This window comes from Lynx canadensis, chromosome D1 (assembly GCF_007474595.2).
Source record: "Lynx canadensis isolate LIC74 chromosome D1, mLynCan4.pri.v2, whole genome shotgun sequence".
Lineage (NCBI taxonomy): Eukaryota > Metazoa > Chordata > Mammalia > Carnivora > Felidae > Lynx > Lynx canadensis.
Window position 1 is genome coordinate 31,519,323 of NC_044312.2, and position 20,387 is coordinate 31,539,709.

The following is a 20,387-nucleotide window of genomic DNA, read 5'->3' on the forward strand; positions in this document are numbered from 1 at the left end:
ACCCCCCCGTCTCTCTGTCTCTCTCTGTCTCTCTCTCAAATATAAATAAACGTTAACAATTAAAAAAAAAAGAAAGACAGTTTGGCAGTTTTCTTACAACTTTAAAATAGTTTCATCACACAATACAGCAATATTGTTCCCAGCTATTGTTCCAAATGAGTTGAAAACTTAGGTCCACAAAAAACCCTACATGTTAATATTTATAGCAAGTTTATGCATAATTACCAAAATTGGGAGCATTCAGAATATCCTTTAATAGGTGAATGGATAAACACACAGCTGTAATTCATATAATGGAGTATTATTTAGTAATAATAAAATGATTTATTATGAAGGTATATTATTAAATGCATAATTCTTAGTGAAAGAAACCAATCTGAAAAGGCTACCTATTGTTCTGACCAAATTACATTCTTGAGAAATCATATCTATCAAGACAGGTTTTATTTTATTTTATTTTATTTTAAATTTTTATTTTTTTTATTTTAGAGAAGGGGGGAGGAGCAGAGGAAAAGAGACAGAATCTTAAGCAGGCTTCATGCTCATCTCAGAGCCCATTTCAGGGCTCAATCCCATGATGCTGGGATCATGGCCTGAGCTGAAATCAAGAGTTGGATGCTCAACCAACTGAGTCATCCATGTGCCCAAGACAGGTTTTAGATCAGTGCTTTCCAGTGGATTGAGGGAGAGGGGAAGTGTACTACAGGGGAGTTTTAGAACAGTGAAACTCTTTTGTATGAAATGGTAATTGGTGGATAGATGATATCATGTAGTTCTCTAAATGCATAGAATGTTTAATGCAAACTGCACACTCTAATGTAAACTATGGACATTAGTTAATAATTATATACCCATAATTATTCACCAATTGTAACATATGTAGTACACTAATGTAAAGTGCTAATAATATGGAACACTCTACAGGGAGGGTGTGAGTGTATGGAATCTCTCTGTATCCTCTAATCAATTTTCTATAAACTTAAAATTGCCTTAAAAATAAAATCTATTAATTAAAATAAACTTTATTACAAAGACACAGTTTTAATTATTTTCACATTAAATGCCTCTTTTTGTTTTATTTTATCTTCTCTTTTGAAGAGGGTTATGCAAGAGCTGAATGTATGTACATGGGCCAACAACTGGGCCTGAAAAGGGATGCAGACTGTTGAGATTAGGGGCAGAGTAACTGCTTGGGAGTAGAGCAAGGGAGAAGCTTTACTAGGATTGCTGTTTATGTGAACAGGGGCTTGGAATTATATATGCCTTTGTTAGGATTTCTCCCTACAGTATTATCCAGGTTTAGAGCCAGTTATTGTTTGTACATCAGCCTTTTCTTTATGTTGAGTTCAGCCATGGTCCGTGCTGGTGATAAGTTGGACAGTTAATAGTAGCCCTTGGGCCTCTTCACATTTCTTCCATCTCTGTAGGCGAGACTATGTTCTTCTTGGACTTGATCTTTGAAGAGCCCTGGCTTGCATGGGGACACCTCTCAGGAGTGGTACACCTCCATTGTATTGGAAATGACCTGGGATCTATGGAGGAAGACAGATCTGGAGGGAACCCACAGGAAAGAAAAATAACTCTATCTTATGATTCCCATGACCTGGTTGTCATTACTCATAGTGTTTTGTTCCCTTTGTTTTTCTCTGGGCTGTTAGTAAAGTCTTGTTTAAAAATTCCAGCCAGATCTCAAGTGTTCAAAACTAGATTAAAATCATTAAATGGACTACAAAATCCCCTAAAACCAGAACAGGGCAAGAAGCAACAATTAGAGAAATCCTTAGATGATATGAATCACAGAAGAAGAGAGGAGGCCTGTGAGGCTCAGTGTCTGCATGGGGAGGCTCTCCCTCCATAGCTGACCTTGGAGAATAGAGTCTCCCAAGGTGGAGGGAGGGATACAGAAGCTGGAAGCTAGGCAGGCTTGATGCCCCAAGAGATGTGAAGGACAGTGGTCCTGGGGCAGTTGTGTTAGGGTTACTTTGGCAACCTTTACCTGCCACCCATATATTCTAATTACCTTCAGGTCAAGTTGTTCTGAGCAAGGAAAAGCCGAGAATCTCTGTTCTTTTCTCTTTTCTAAAGAATTCATTTTCCTTAGTTAAAGCTAAGAATCTCTATAACACACTGTCAATCCTAACTAAAGGCTTTTTAACTCTGGAATAAAACTTCTCAGATCCTCCTTTGGAGGCGATGCTGACATTAAAAATTTCAACCCATTGTAAGGACTAAAACCTTACCTATCAAGTTAAATAAACAAGCAGTAGATGTCTTAATACATTTTCCTTGGAGAGTTGCCAGAATTCATTTGTCCTTCTCAGTTTTGTAAAATGTTATAATAAAACACTTGGGATTATGCAGCAAAAGAAAATTCTAGGCACACTTATTATTGAATAATAAATGAGTCTCATATTTTTCAATCTTTTAAGTGTTCTGTAGCAAGGCAATCTGGATATTTGAATGGAGGACAAAAATCAATAAAGTGGGCTGGAAGAGGAGCCAAAGACTGAATGAATTAGACTGGAGATTTTAAACCATGTTCTGGAACCCTACAGCTTTGCAAAATAAATTTATCTTATGAAACTATTTTAATGTAAAAGTCATAATACTACTAGAACTTGACTGACATGGTATTAACTGTGTAGATCAATTTGGTTTTCTTTAATTTCTCAACAGTGTTGTATAGTGTTTAGTGTACAGGCTTATACACATTTTATTAATGTGTGTGATATTAAAAAAATTAATGTTTCTTTATTCCTGAAAGAGAAAGAAAGAGAGAATGAGCAGGGGTGGGGCAGAGAGAGAGGGAGACAAAGAATCTGAAGCAGGCTCCAGGCTCTGAGCTATCAGCACAGAGCCCAACACAGGGCTTGAACTTGTGAACTGCGAGATCATAACCTGAGCTGAAGTCAGACGGTTAACCCACTGAGCCACCCAGGCACCCCCATGTGTGTGTGATTTTAATGATGCTGCTCTAAAGGGAATTTTAAAATATAAACTTCCATAATTTAAATATAAATTTAAATTTAATATAAATTCAATTTTCCATAATTTCAAAATATATTATTTGCTAGTTTAATTAAATTTATGATTAATGTATCATTAAGCTTATTTTATGCCATTTTGAAAAAAAACCCTGTTCTGAAGTGCAGTGGTTTAAAGGCAATGCTGATGTGCACTGGAGTTCTTTCCCTTGATTTAGCCATGCTTATATCCAGAAGCTGTGCTTAGGCTCACATCTCTAGTGGGTGTTTGTGGGTTGCATTTTGACTCACCTGAATTACAGAATGTGAGCTGGCATCACACTGGGGTGCCGGCAATAAAGTTTCTCTTTTAAGACACTATAGGGCACCTTTTGGGATGAGCACTGGGTGTTGTATGGAAACCAATTTGTCAATAAATTTCATATATATATAAAAAAAAAAAAAACACTATTCTCCAAGTGCTCCAAGGTTCCTCCTCCTCTCTATCCTTCAACCTACCCCATGCCCTTCGCTACAAGTACCTCCCTGGCAGCAGGCTGGCTTTCCTTCTCAGGCCATATATATTTTTTTCCCCTGGAGGAGGGACTTGTATTTGGCACATCCCCTCTTATTACCATTCTTTTCTATATCCTCAAATTCAAGCCTTTGTATTCACTCTGTCACTGACAATTCTCTCTCTCTTCTTTCCTCACAAAGTCCTTGATGGCCTTTGAAAAACACCTCTCTGGTCCTTCAGCTCTGGAGTCCAAAACATTAGCAATAGAAAAACATGGCACTTTTAGAGTATCCTAGGAATTGTTGGACTTCCTGGAAAATGGGACTAATGACTTCTGTAGAGAAAGGGTGGGGTCCATATTGCTAAAAAATGTGCTACAGCACACATAAAAACAAGCACTTGCATTGGAATTTTGTTGTTTGAGAGAGCAACAGAGAACAAAACCTGATGTCAAATTTGGACTCTATCACTTTCCAATATGTGGACAAGTCACCTTACCATGAACCCTAGGATCTTCTTTTGTAACTTGAAAAATGTCCCATTAGTCAGGATTAGTCTATATCAGTTGTATGATTCTGATTGCAGAATTCATCCTTGGGATCCCTATAAAGACAGGATATCTTTCTCTAATCCTTGTCATTATAAACACTATTACCTACTCTATTTTTCAAAAGACTGTCCTTATAAAATTAAATGAGAATAGGGGCACCTGGGTGACTCAGTTGGTTAAGCAACTGACTCTTGGTTTCAGCTCAGGTCATGATCTCAAGGTTCGTGAATTTGAGCCATGCATGGGGGCTGACAGCATGGAGCTTCTTGAAATTCTCTCTCCCTCTATCTCTGCCCTCCCCTGTTTGTTAGCTCTCTCTCTCACACACACACAAATAAAGAAATAAATATTTAAAAATAAATAAAATTAAGAAGGAGTATTATATAATATTTATCAGATGCCTATAATCTGCTGGGTTGGGTTGTTTATACATGTACATTATCTTTAACCTTTGGTAGTGTATGGTAGACATGGACATACACTGACCATATCTCCCTTCAGGAACAATTATTTCTCAGTTATGAATAGTGAGGTCAGTAGACAATCTCCAGATTTCTGTTCCTTTGGGTCTGCCTCAACAGAAGCCCACCTGGCTCCAGATTATACCCTTTTTTGCAGTAGTCCACATCCAATGACTGAGTGATATAGAGACATAAAGGTCCAACAATTTTCGCACAATATAAGACAACTCTGATCATCAGTATTCATTCCAGAGCTTCCAATTGGATTGTGCAAGACTCTGTTGAGCCATGTCACAATTCAATGTTTTCCCCTGTCCAATCCTGCTTTCTCCTCTCTCCTTTCACAAGTACTGACCCCTGATAACCATCTTACACCCCAAGCATGTCTCAGATTCTGCTTTTAGAGAAACTTAACAGTTACAGTTGGTACTTGGTGTGTCCTGAGAAGGTAAGAGTAGGGACTTTGGAGCTGGATCACTCACAGTCCTGTTGGCAATGAGGTGGTGGCAGGCAGATGATAATTAGTCTCTGACACCAGGTGGTAGTCCATATGTTAAAATTTTCACAGGAGGTGAGACCAGGGTTGTGTACCAGTGGAGGAGATTTTTTTTTTGTTTTTTAGTTTTTGTTTTTGTTTTAATTTCAGGTATACAACAAATGGAGAAAATAGTAGTATTTTGCATGAAGAGATTGTATGGCCATTTCAAAGTGAATGCACTTGAGAGATGCACTTGAGAGATATTATGAACATCTGGGTTACCTGAAAATGTAAAATGAAGAGTGACATCCAGAGGGCCTGACTGCAGGCAAAAAAAAAATCTGTCAACTCCTGAAAAGTGGTTCCTACCAAGGACCATACCCAGGACTTAATAGAATGTATAAACTTCACATATGACTAAACAGCCAAGCAAGGAGGTCTGTTATGTTGAGACCAGCACTCTGATGGGGAAAATCATGGATATTAATGCCCGAGTTGGGGATATATGGACATATGACCCAAAGATTTTGACTAATCTAAGCAAGATTTTGACTAGTTTCTCTAAACCATTTGTGCCTATACACATGGCCTGTGTCTCTCATTTCAGAGCTAGTACTGACCCTTACTGGAATTGGAGGCAGAAATCATGTGCCACCCTCCTCATAATTTACTCACGGCATAATAAAATTGAGGATATGATCAGTCAGAAAATAGAGGTAAGGGCCTCTACTCCTCAATTCTCCATATCCTAGCCATTATGTACCAGACAAAACTGGGGAGAGCACATGGGACTGAGTTCCAAGAGTGTTTTGCCAAGGGGGCTGGAGCATTTAACTTGATAGGGAAAGTATATTGACTTGGGGTTTAACATCCTAGCAAAGACCCCAGAAGTTAGTGTGAACTTGCTGCAAGGATAGCACCTAGAAACATGGGAAAGTGATGACCAAAATTTCCCTAGAAGACAGTGGGGAAAAGGATTAAAAGGCTTAGAGAAATGGAAATGTTGGAGTAAATATACTGTGTATGGTTGGAAGAGCCAGTGGAAATTATTTCCCAAGAGAATTTCAGAGGCCCCACCGTTTATCAAGGTACACTGTGCATAGGAATATTAGAACCACTGAAATTTTACTGGTATTTCTCTTCTGTAAAAAGGTGATTCTATAATAGAATTGGAATAACATGACCCTAAAATAATAGAGGCCATGTGGTCAGAAGCCATGGCATTGCAATTATTATCATGACCGGCAAAATGAGAATGACAGCCAAGGGGGCCTGATTCATAAACAGTTGTAGAAATGATTAATAGAGCCTGGCATCCCTAGAGGTCAAATAGATAGGCAGCTGACAAGGGTAATATTCAGTTCATACCAGCGAATGAGTTAAGGGTGAATGACTGGGAGGCTAAGGACAGTTGCTTCAATAATATATTGTGATCCTTTGCCCAGGTTCCTGACCTGAATCAGTTTTCAAATCTGAACGCACTGACAGAAGAGGTGGCTAATTTCCCAGAGGGAAGGACCCTGAAACACTGAAAAACACCTGACTACTCCAGTCTTTCCCCAAATGGATATTTATTAATTTACTTATGTATCTGTGCACTGAGGAAAAGGACCCAACATTTTTAGGACTGTTGGACACAGAATCTAGTTGCCATAAATACCGGGAAATTTGAAGCATAATAATAGAGTGGTTCCTGATAATAACAAAGTCATGTCAAGTTCTGGCTTAGAGTGGGTCTACTGGCCATACAAACCCATGTGATAGACATTTCTGCTGTCCTCAAATGGATAATTGGTGTGGATATTCTTGGCATTAGTGTAATCTCCACGTTGGATATAGTAAGAGCCATCATGTTGATAAGCCAAGTGGAAACCTCTGAAACTCCTCTCTCTTTGGGAAGATAGATTTAAAAAAAGCAAAGCAAAACAAAAACAAACAAACAAACAAATTTCACATCCTGGTGTGAGGATTGCAGAGATTAGTGTCATTCTTAACGATCTAAAGGATGAAAGTGGTGGTCTTTATAATATTCCCACATAATGCTATGGTACCTGTTAGAAACAGAATGAATCCAGAAACATGACTGTAAATTATCACAAATTCAAACAGGTAATTTTCTCATTTGAAAGGGGTCAGATGTGCTACCTTTGCTAGAACATATTAATGAGGCTTTAGGTACGTGGAATGACATCAATGATTTGGCAAATGATTTTTTGTTTTGTTTTGTTTTAGGTTCTTTTCTCTTTCTAATAAAAAGAGAATCAGACACAGTTCATATTCACATATGATGAATAGCAATATACATTTATAGTTTTCCACAAGATCTATGTTAACTCTCATCATATAGTCCAAGAAGATCCAGACCATCTGGTCATCATATAGTCCAAGAAGATCCAGACCATCTGGTCATCCCTTAGAACATCTCAGTGTTCCATTACATTAATGTGATATGTACGTTGGACCACATGGGTAAAAACAGCTGACACACTAGATACCTTGGTAAGACATGCACAATTCAGAGACTTGGAGATAAATACTGCAAATATTCAAGAGTATTATACAAGAATTCAGGGGTCCCATGGCCATCCCTTGCACACAAAATACACATTATTGAATCTTGTACTCATTGTCTTGAAGCAGAAAGCATAGAATTTGATTGACTTCTTTGAGTTCAGAAAGCATCACATTTAACACCTAGGGATACTGCTCTGGCTCACACACCAGGAGTGAAAAAGACTGCTGGCTTTACTGGGGCCTAGAGCAGAAAAGCCTTTTGCAGTATGTACATGCTGTAGCTGAAGCAGCTCTGCTCTTTGCGCATATTATCCAACAGAACCACTGATGTTGGAGGTATGGAGGTGGGAAAAACTGCTATATACCATGTCATTCGTGGTGAAAGGCACAAATGTTGAAAATGGACTTCTGGCATGCTGCTTGACCCTGGTAGGGACAGATCACTTGAACCCATGGTTGGGTGAGCATGCACGTGACCCCATTCAAGTGGCCATGCATCCAAAACTGCCAACATGAGTTGAGTACCATTAAATCTACTATGCTATTAGAAATGAGCAGGTGCCACACTGATCCATTGAGAGGTAGAAGTCTAACATCCAAGAATCAAGCAGGAGCATAACCATAGGATATAAACAAACTATATAACAAGTATCTCAGACCTCCATGAGAGGGAGCCAGTACTCCCTCAGCTCATTTTTTTGTTTTGTTTTGTGGAGGGATCATGTATGAATAGGTGAAGAAAGAGGAAAAAGTCTAAAATTTTGGTTCACAAATGGATTCGCTTAGTATATGAATATATGCCAAAAATGAATAGCAGCTGCATAATAGCTTTCCATAAAGGTGGCCTTTGAAAACAATGACAAGGGGAGAGCTTCACAATAAAAAACATTGGGTGATGGTCATGATGGTTCACTTTTTGTAGAAAAAAAGTGGCATGGAGAAATTGTGGCCTATATAAATTATACATGATACATCATACATGCACACGTGGAAGCAATGGCAAAGGACCTATCTTGCTGATCTGAGACATAGAAAGAAAAATATTGGAAGATCAGGGTCTGAGATAGAGGTGATAGAGGCATAAGAATGCACATATTGGAGTATACAAGAAGTGCACATATTTCTCCATCATATATTAAGGCTCATGAGAAAGTAGCTGCCATGGAAGAGACAGTAAACCAGCAACTAGATAAATGATTTTGCCAGTTCATGTCACCAGACTTTGTCATCAGGCACCCAATGGAAATGGGTATAGCAATGAAAGGGCCACAGAAGCGGAGATGGAGGCTATGCAAGGATCCAACAGCATGAACTGCCACTCTAAACTCTTGAGCTTCTGTCTCTGTTGGATGTCCTAATGGCCTTAACAAAGACCAGTGGTGCACCCATAATGTGGCAACATTCCCTGAGGAAATCAACAGCCACCTGGTGGCAAGTCGACCACATTAGACCCCTTTCACTTTATATGCATGTTTCCAATGACCACTCCAAAGCTCCTTTTCACAATCCCTCACCTGGGAATTTATCAGATGGCTATATTTATAACATCAGCCATGAGATCAAAGTTTATTAACACTTATCCCAGAGGAGAAGAGGCAAAGCTTGTTGGTGGAATAACTTGTAAGGAACAGAACTGCAGAAATAAAAGTTATCTATGTGTTAAGTAAGGAGGAGCGACATTTCCTAGGAGTCTTACCCAGTTGGTCGAATTTGAATCCTAATGGATCCTTTAAAGATGACACCAAAAAAGAACTTGTTTTTCTTAGTTTATCATAGCATGCCATAAGGGTCACTTATCAACTTAACACATGGTATATCTAGGGTGTCAATTAAGGAGGGAAAGACCTGGGAAGAGGCAAGTATAAGGACCTTGCTAAGGTATCCCTGGTCAAAGGGGTATTATGTTAAGCAGTTGTCACCCAATATCACAAACTTGTATTCCCTTCTCATTACAAGGTAAGATGGTTTGTTCTCACAGGAACAGACAACGTTATAAATATGATATCACATTTCCTGCCAGCAGTGGTGCTACACTGCCTGAGGACTCCTGAAGTGTCTGATCCACAGGCCTGAGGTCTCACATAATGTCATGTCAGGTAAGGTGGCTCACTTTACAGCATAGAGCTCACTGTATCACATACCACACCACTCAGAAACTACTGGCTGGAGAGACTGCCAAAACAGCCTTCTAAAGGCATATCCAAAGTGGCAGCTTAGAGTCAAGGCTCTCTGATGATCAGATACTATCCTCCAGGTGCATTTAATCAGAGACCTTTATATGGCACAATGTTGCCAAGAAGAAGAAAACATAGCTATCGGAACAATAGGTAGAAAGAAGAATGGCCCCACTTACCCTCATTTACAATGACCCAGTGGAGGATTTTGTGCTTGTTTTTCCCACTGTACTCTGTAGGTGTTGAGGCCATGGTTTCCAATGTGGATATGTTTTCTTCAGAAACACAACAACACTTCCTGTGAATTATGAGCTATAGCTGCTTCCTGGACATGTTGAGATCCTCTTGTCCAGGGATCATCAGGCAAGAAAGGAGTCATTGTGCTGCCAGAGATAATGGTTCTAAACATCAGGAGAAGGAAGGTCTGACATTACATGATGTGGGCAGGATCCCAGGTGACTAGCTAGGTAATCTCTTGACCAATTGAAACTATTGATGGGTAGGGAAAACACCCTTGAACCATAGAACTACCCTACTAGCCTTTCTAGAAGGCTAGAAAGAGAAGTCCACTATAATTGTGGAAGAGCTGCTCCCCAAACATATGTGAAGTTGGTCTCAATAGTAAAATGTATGAACTGTGGTAGAAACACAGATGAACTTTCCAAATCCCCCTTCAAAGAAGTGCTTGCTGCATAGTATTAAAAATTATTAAAGAAGACAATTTAGGTGATACAAACAAACTTTATTAAATGCTTGGAAAAGAAGTTCCCAAGAGTCCAGAGAACTGCAAAATGGGATGAAATGCAGGAAGTGTTTATAGGATAAAGAATTAGAGACAAGAAAGGAAGTACAGAACTCAGAGTTGGTCAGGGCATTTGGGGACTGGCTGAGGGTATACTACCTTCCTGGTCAAATGGAGCATTTACATGGACACAAAAGTTATTTAAGTTTTGATTTGCTGACATGGCCCCAGGCAAGAGAATCTCCATCTTAGGCCTACAAATTTATTTCAACAGTAGAATGAGGAGTACAGACTGAAAATAGTTCTGGTAGTCAGCTACTGCAAGGTTGCCCCATCTCACTCAAGGTCACCCTATTCCTGGGGCAGTCCACACGTGATGACAGAGCATGGAAGTGTTGCAGTGGGAAAACTCTGACTCAGTCTTCCACTGACTCAAGAGACTCCTGTAGAATCCTGTGGACCCCATGGTGGGGAGAAAGGCCTGCATCAACCAGATAAAGGGTGCTGTGGGACACTGGCCCTGAGCCAAGATCACAAGTGGAGAGGGAAGAGAGCAGGGTGTGGTGGGAAAACCCAGGCTTGATTTTAATCCTTGTGCTAACATTTAGGAGGTATGTGACATGTCATATGCCAGAACAAATGAGCACAAATGGGCAATTGAACTAAAGGTGCTACCATTCATAAAAATTCTTCATTACATGGTGCTAAGAGAAATATGTACTCAGTGACCCTGGTCAAAGAGAAGCAAGTCTTTCAACAATCATGCAGAAGTCTTCTGAGGAAGATATTCATGAATCATAAATTAGGGCAGGGGGCCCCAGGTGATACAAAATCAGGAAACACAGATCCTCCCTTTGGCCTAGGTTTCCCATTCTACAGCAATTTCCTTCCATTTGCTAGGATATCTTAATTTTCCCAAACCTTCTTTTTGTGCAAATAAGCCAATTTTAAAATATGTGTTTTTTTCTTAATCACTTAAAGAATTTTAAAAGACATGCTTGTGATTATTTCCCGGATTGCCAGAATTTAGAAAAAAAAAAACTTTCAATAACTCTTATTCTTTTAATATCTTCAAGTGAAACCATTTTCAAGTCCTTGCTTCTTCTTTTCTTTCAAATAATTTTTCATATGACACTAATTAATAGCAATAATGGCTATAAGTATGATACTGATGAAATTATAATAATGATAATATATATTTATTATAATATATGAATATAATGTATACTAATTAACACAAGGATACAATTATGATAATAAACATTTGCTAAGCCAATTTTGAAACTAGTGCCAAAGTCCATGGACTTTTTACTGATACAATGAATGAATAATATAGGTAATAAATCAGGTAATTGACCTAACATATTCAGATAAAGTGAAGCAAAGAAAGTTTTAAGCACTAATTATACACGTAATTGCCCTTGATCTCTGCTACTTTTTGTTGGTAAAGACCAAAATGCACTGGTACTTGGGTGATACGTTTCTTTCAGTATCTCATTTTTCAGCCTCTAAACCATACCAATACTGTTAAATGCTAATATAAAATACTAAATGCTTCTAAAACAATACTTGCCATACCAAACACAGAAAGGCACAGCCTTGCCTTCAGAACTGACAGAGACAGGTTAGAGACTAGAGTCAACCTCTGAGAATGTGTGAGAGAAAGATGCTTCCGATGGTGAGTGCTTTTCCCTGTGGGACACAATGCATACCCTGAACCTGATTCTCCTTCTCTGTTAGTGCCAGGAAAGTCACTCCTTAGGAACAGAAAAGGTGAGGAAGGATGTTGAACACACCAGGCAGGGAGATGGGGGCTGAGAGGGGGTCACAGGCTTTACTATTTTCTTGGCTTTGCAGCTGTCCACTCTGCCCCAGGAGAAGAGCTCAGGCTGGTCTCACAGCTGATATCAGACGGGATGTGAGAGTGAATACAGGAGAAGGAATGGACATGAGAAATAAAAGCAAAGTTAGTTTTAGAGGCTGGTTTTTTTCCAAGTGGTTGTGAGGTCTCACAGTCCCTGGGAGTTTTTGTGTACTGAGGTGGGATTTCTGGAGAGGTTGGAGTCCTGCTTAGATGCAGATCTGTATTTCACAAGAACTTCAACAATTATATTCTTGAGTTCCTAGTAAAGGAGATGGAGAATGGCAGGCAGGATGATTATGTAAAAGGTGGATTCATATACATTTGGGAAATTTCATCTAGAGGAGGCTGCTGGTGCCCTACCTTCTGGAATGCCAGTTCCAATAATTTAATCAGAACTTCAATGATAGTTTAGAAAGCACTTTTTCCAGCACAACCTGCCTCTGCCCTGGGTTGGCTATCCATAACTCCGGCTCTAAATGATCAGTCTACGAGAGCACAGACAAGCTCAAGTTCAGGGACTTGCTGTTTTTCCTTACCTCTCTAGGGCTTGTTGGTAATCAGTTCTCTGTTTCCATTCTGGGCAGTTTTTATATAACCCATCCTCTGGCCTTCATATCTGCTGCTATCTGCAAAGGACTTTCCATTATCATCCCCAGACTTCCTTAACTAATTCCAAAATTTGTCCCCTTTGTCAGTGCCCCCTGGTCTGCTAACGAAGGACACTGAATGAGACAAGCAAAGGAGTGAGTGACAAGCAAAAAAGAAGAGGGATGGATACATGCATACATATTCATGCATATACACACATCTAAATTCATATACAGTGAACTTAAAAATAAAACATTTTTATTTTGCCTAGAAATATATCAGTCACACAATGTGGAAAGTGGGAAAACTTTATAAAAGAACTTCTGAAAAGACCTGGGAATTTGAACTAAGCAGAGGTTAAAGATCAGCTAGTGTTTGTGAGCTACTTACTATATGCCAGGCACTGTTCTAAGCACTTTATGTATGTTGATTCACATAATCCTCACATTAAACACATGAGATAGGTAATATTATTATGTTTCTCTTGCAATTGTGGAAACTAAGGAAGAATTCATTGAAATAAAATTATCCAAGATCACTATGGATCTTGGAAGTCACAGCAGGGACTTGAAATGCAGGCAATTTGGCACTGGAGTTTATGTTGAATAAACTTGCAGCCATTTATTGTTGCAAGATTTTGAAAAAAAACAAAGCAAACAAATAAATCAAAAAGCAGGGTTTTCAGCTAAACTTGAATTTCAGATAAGCAACAAATGTGGTTTTTTTTGTACATATATGCTCCATTAAATATTTGAGATTAAATTATACTTAAAATATTTATATGAAGTTCAACTTTAACTGGGCATCTTGTGTTTTACCTACCAACTCCTACTACAGTACGTTAGGTATTATGGTGTAGGCATGACCCTCTTTGTTGTATTGTAGGCTGTATTATAATTATGACTCAGAAATGCATAGATCCTGTCTGGTGACTCATCTCTAAGCTCAAAGTAACACTATTAATGACTGAAATAATCAACTAACACTTAATTAAGAACTTGGTAAAGATCATATGGCCAAACATGCATTTTATGCTCACGGCCAAGTGGGGTCCAGAAATCAACCCCTCCCTCTAGTCTAAATCTAAAGCTTCTACCCTTCTGATGAGTAGCATGTCAGAAATAAGGAAAACCTGCACAGCATACCTTGCTTCAAACTTCTCACCCAGCTTGAAGTAAAGGAAAGTAGAAAAAGCAAGAAAGGAGTTGATTTACCCTCTCCCCACAGAGCAGCACAGAAATGAGCAAGCAGAGCATGATTATATGACCAAGTGAAAGAAAGGGCAAACAAATAAACAGTGTCTGTGTAAATTTTTCAGACCAAAAGTAAATTTGGTGCATAGTACCTGCCCCCTAGTGCCCCTGCCCAGTGTCAGCAGTGTCAGCAGTCCCTGCTCAGTGTCAGCATGGAATAGAAGCCTCTCTTCCCCTTTAGGAACTCAGAAGGTACTGTTAGTCAAGGACTGAATACCTGGGGGTGAGGGCTGCCTTGTCAACTGGGGTGACTGGAGGACCAGGTGTCAAAACAGGAAAGAAAGCACAGACTGTTCCCAGTCTTGGGTAGAATACGGAAGGAAAACACCCCACCCTCCCAATGGTATTCTACACCTGGCCAGGAAGAACAACCTCCCTGAAAGCAAGCAGAGTTTTATAAATCCCAAAGCTTTCTAGAAAAAAAAAAAAAACACTGAAGTGTCAGATTAGTAATTTGTTTTGCCCGATCCTTTAAATGACTTAAGTAATCACAGTGATCAAAGGATACATCAGGACAAATTAACACTAAAGTATCAAAGTAGTAGTAAGGATCCTGGAAATAAGTTCAAGATAGCAGATACACATTGATGTACCTATTCCTTGAAGAACTTTGATAGAAGATAAAATCATAAGTCAATAAAAAAATACCCTTAATTATTTGTCTAGAAATTAAATATCTCTCATTAGAAACAAAACTGAAATTTTTACTGGACATCACTAAAAATATATAACTAAGCTTCCTCATTAACTAGTGTTCTTTCATAATTGTTAAACAATTTAATGTGTGTCTTATTATGGAAAATCATAAATGGAACTCTGGTAAATTGGTTTGAAAATATATCTTCTCCCTCACCTGTGTTCTTTCCAGAAATAGCAGATGCTGTTGCTGGATCACAGAAATATGGAGAAGTCAGCAGCAGCAATCATTATTATTGCTGTTGTTATATTATTATCAATTAGTATATACCCACTCTACTGCAATAGACATATGGGAAATGTCCAGTGCAGGACTATAGAAATTTTTCAGTTAATGATAGATATAGCAAGATTGTTGTATACACACCCACATACACACATGCACACACACAAAATGTGCAGAAGCCCTAGGCATATAAGGGCATACGCCAGAAACAATATTCTCTTTGAGTATAGGACTTTGTGTTTCTCTATTTTTCCTTCCTTCTTCCCTTCCTTCTTCACCTTTTTTTTTCTTTTCTCTCTCTCTCTCTCTCTGTGTGTGTGTGTGTGTGTGTGTGTGTGTGTGTGTGCAGGAAAGTACGGAGGGTTTGATGATAGGTTATTAAAAGGAGATAATCTGAAAATACTGGAGAAGGCTAATCTAGGGAAATGCTGGACTGGATGGGGATTCCATTTAGGTTGGCAATTCAGAAGTGCTTTTAAGAACAGCTTTTGCTTGTAAGAGACTCTTAAAGACTGAGAACAAACTGAGGGTTGATGGGGGGGGAGGGAGGGAAGGGTAGGTGATAGGCATTGAAGAGGGCATCTTTTGGGATGAGCACTGGGTGTTGTATGGAAACCAATTTGACAATAAATTTCATATATTAAAAAAAAGAATACAAAAAGACTAAAAAAAAAAAAGAACAGCTTTTGCTGAGATTGTGGGAATTAGGGATGAATGGGAACAGAGTTTTCCAGTTATCGTGGTGGATTTTACTCCCCTGCCCCCCTTTTTTGTTTTAACATTTCTCCATCCATCTCTCCTTCCTTATTTTCCTACCTTCTTTATCCTGAAGATTGGAGATATAAATAGCATGAGGAAGTCCTGTGTTTCTTCTGCCTCCATGAGAAACTTGAGCTCAAGAGGATAAAGCAGAATTTCACTGAGATCCAGAAAACCCAGGGGCAGAGGCCAGAATGCTCTACAATGGGTCATGGGGAGCATGCATCCATTTCGTTCCTCAAGCTCTCAAATGAAAATCAGGTTAATACCATGACCTCCCCCCACTTCCAAGACCCTGACTCTGATCTGATGGGTGACAGGCATACACAGATGTTTTTGTTTTTGTTTTGTTTTGTGTTGTTTTTACCACATGTAGTACTACCAGGAGACGTTTCACTCTACAGACTCATTCACATTTTCTTATGCAAAAAGGAAAAAACGCCCAATATAAAATAAGAATACGAAAGGTATTAGTATTTGGATTCAAGACTATTCAAATGTAATTTCACATCCTTTTGGTCAAATTCTGTGGTGGACAGCCTCCTGCACACTTACAGAGTCCCACTTTGAATTCAGAATCATCTCTTTTTTTGCCTAAGCCTTCCCCCCGTAACTTCAAAGTAAATGAAGAGAAACCTCATAGATTTTAAAAGGGAATTTAAAAAGTTCATAGGCATAGCTGTATGTTTTAGCATACATCCCTCAATAATTGATAAAACAGACAAAAATAAATAAGAATTTATTAACCGATTTGAAATAATTAATATTTATAGAACACTGCAACCAACTGAGGAATAAAAATTACTTTAAAGGACTCATTAGGAAATCATGTATGTTTAACCAATGCCAGACCACAAAATCAGTATCAATAAACTTTAAAAAATTAAAATATTGTAGAATATATTCTTTAACTATATTTGAATTTAATTAGGCATCAAAGCAGTATCTATCTACAAATATGTGAAAATTATGTAGTCTGTGTTGATATAAACCATGGATCAAATAACTAATAATAATCACAAGGGAAATTATAAAATATTCTGAACCAAATGATATTTGAAAATACAGTAAATCAAAATTTGTGGAATTTTCTACACCTATATAGAAAATCTATGACTTTAAAAGCTTATATTAGAAAAGAAGAAAGGCTTAACATTAATGAACTACATTTTTACCAAAAGAAGATAGAAAAATAAAAGCAAATTAAATCCAAAGTAGCAAAGAACTGAGCCTGGATGCCTCAGTTGGTTAAGAATCAGACTTTGGCTCAGGTCATGATCTCCAATTTGTCTGTTCAAGCCCCGTGTAAAGCTCTGGGCTGGCAGCTCAGAGTCTGGGGCCTGCTTTGGATTCTGTGTATCCCTCTCTCTCTGCCCCCCCCCCTCTCAAAAATAAATAAAACATTAAAAAATAAAAAAAGAGGCAAAGAAATAACCAGAAATCAATGAAATACAGAGCAAAAAAAGATAAAACTTACAAGGTCATAAGTTAATTCTTTGAAAATTGAAAAGTCAATATTCAAATTAATATGGAATTAAAAAGATCCCTGAATAGACAAAACAAGACTAAAATAGATAAACAAATTTGGATGAAACATATGTCTCAATTTCAGAATTTACTACAATGCTGCAGCCATCAAAGCAGTGTGGTAATGGCATAGGGTTTATATAGATATCAATGAATGTACGTTAGAGTCCAGAAATCTAAACATCTTTGGCTAATTGATTTTTGACAAAGGTGCAGGATCATTCATTGAGGAAGAATAGTCTCTTCAACAAATGGTGCTAGGAAAACTGGATAACTATACACAAAAGCAGAAAATTTGACTTCTACCTCATTCATATATAAAAACTAACTTGAAATGGGTAAAAGACAAACATATAAGAACACAGACTCAAACTATTACAAGAAGACATGGGGGTCAATCTTCATGACCCCAGATTTGGCAATGGATTCATAGATGTAGTATCAAATTCATGAAAATAACACATTAATACTTGCTATCACATGAATGGATATTGTTACAGATTAAATGTGTCCTCCCAAAATCCAGTGTAGAATCCTGAACGCTCAGTAAGCCTGTATTTTGAGAAGTAGCTGCTAAGGAAATAATTAAGATTAAGAGAAGTCATTTAACCTTATAAGGAGTGGACACTAGTCACTCTGATAGGATTAGTGTCCTCATACAGGCACCAGAAAGGTCACCCTCCATCCTTTTCTTTCTATGAGTACTAAAAAAGTTATATGAAGGCATAGTGGGAGGTTTCTGCCTGAAATCCCCAAAGGGAATCTTCACCAAAAACCAACCATACTGGCACTTTGATCTTGGATTTCTGGCTTCCAGAACGGTGAGAAAATGAATTTCTGTTGTTTAGGTCACCAGTCATTGGTATTTTGTTATGACAGCCTGATCAGAGTAATATAAACCTTGGAAACAACATACTAAGTTAAAGAAGTCAGATACAAAAGGTCACATAATGTATGACCTCATTTAAATAAAATATTTTATGTTTAAGTAATCTCTACACCCAATGTGAGGCTTGGACTCACAGCCCTGAGATCAAGAGTCACATGCTCCACAGGCTGAGCCAGCCAGGCACCCCTGTATGAACTCTTTTAGATGAAATATCCATAATGGAAAAGACCTTAGAGATTGAAAGTAGATTAATGGTCACTTGGGAATTGGGGAAAAATGTGTGAATGACCTGCGAATAAAGAATGAGGTGTGATTACTCAGTGGGTATAGGGTGTTCTTCTGGGATTTTGAAAGTTTTGAACCCAGAAAGAAGTGTGGTTATACAACACTGAATACACTAAATGCCACTGAATTCTATACTTTAAAATAGTTAATTGATGTTATGTGAATTTCACCGCATTAAAAAAGTTAATTCTTTGAAAAGAATAATACATTTGAAAACTTCTTGGTAAGAATGATTAAGAAAAAAAAAAAAGAAATGACAGATTATCAACAAAAAGTAGGGACATCACTACATGACCTTACAGATATAAAATGATAATAAGGTATATAAGAAAAGTGTTTTTGTAATAACTTTGCTAACTTACATTAAAAGAACAAATTTAGTGAAAAAAATAGTCACTTTCAAAACAGTTTTAAGAAGGAAAAAGCTAAATAATCTATCTGGATAGAAATAAAAATTTTAATAAAATGTCTTCTCATAAGCTAAATTTCAGGCTCAGATGATTTTATTGGTTAACTCTATCAAAAATTTAAGGAAGAAACAATATCAATATTATACAAACTCGGGACACCTGGGTGGCTCAGTCACTTGAGCGACCGACCGTGGCTCAGGTCATGGTCTCACGGTTTGTGAGTTAGAGCCCCGTGTTGGGCTCTGTGCTGACAGCTCAGAGCCTGGAGCCTGCTTCGGATTCTGTGTCTCCCTCTCTGTCTGCCCCTCCCCCACTCATGCTCTGTCTCTCTCTGTCTCAGAAATAAATTAAAAAAAATAAAAAATATATTATACAAATTCTATCCAAAAAACAGAGGAGAGAATGCTTTCTAACTCATTTTATGAGGCCAGCGTAACTCTAAACCAAAAGTTGACAAATATTTCACAAGAAAAACAAAATAAAAATATACATGGAAGTAAACATGGAAGTAAAACCCCTCAAAAATTAGTCAATAGATTCCAGCAACACACAAAAAGGATAATATAATATGATGATGTGGGATTCTTTTGGGGATGCCATAACTCTAATGAAAGCAGTTATCTTTACCTTGTGTTTCTTCAGTAGCTTGATCACTATTAATTCCTGATCCTACTTTTGCTCCTACAAGCCATTCTCTATAAGATGGCTGGAGTAAGCCTTCAGCGATACACATCAGATTATGTCCTACCCCTGCCTGACACCCTTTGATACATTTTATTGCACTTAGAATAGCATCCAAATCCTGGACATGACCCACAGGCCCTACATGGTTTGACCTCCTACTGTCTCTGTTCTCATTCTCACCTCTGTCTCCAACCATGACTCCAACTATGCCAGTCTTGCTGTTCCTCAAAAGTCAAGCACATAACTCTGGGACTTTGAAAATGTTGTTCTCTCTATTTGGAACCTTCTCCTCCTGCTGCTCATCACATATTTGGTTCATTCTTATTTTTTAGGTTTCAGCTCAAATATCCCCTCCTCTGTAAAGAGCATTGATTGAACAATAACTGTCTTAACCTCATGTTTATTTCCCTTTATGGTACTTGTCCCAAAGTAAAATTTCCTTTTTAATATATTTGTTCACTTGTTCATAGACAATTTCCACCAGAATATACACTCGATAAGAGAAGAAACTGAGTTATGTGGGGCCCACTTCCATTCCTGCCCCTCAGCCTGAAATAACACCTAGCATTTAAAGGCATTTAATAATTATTTTTGAATAAGCAAATAATTGAATGATCATAAGATCCCATAGGAAGGTGGAGTTGAGTTATGCTTTAAAGTACCAGTATAATTTGAATAGGTGGAGGACAGTGAAAAAGAAATCAGCCAAAGGAACAGCATAAACAAAGACATTTAGTTAGCAACATGAAAGTTGGCAATAAGGATTGGGGTGGGAGTCTAGAGGCTCTCCACTAGGACAGGTGGTTT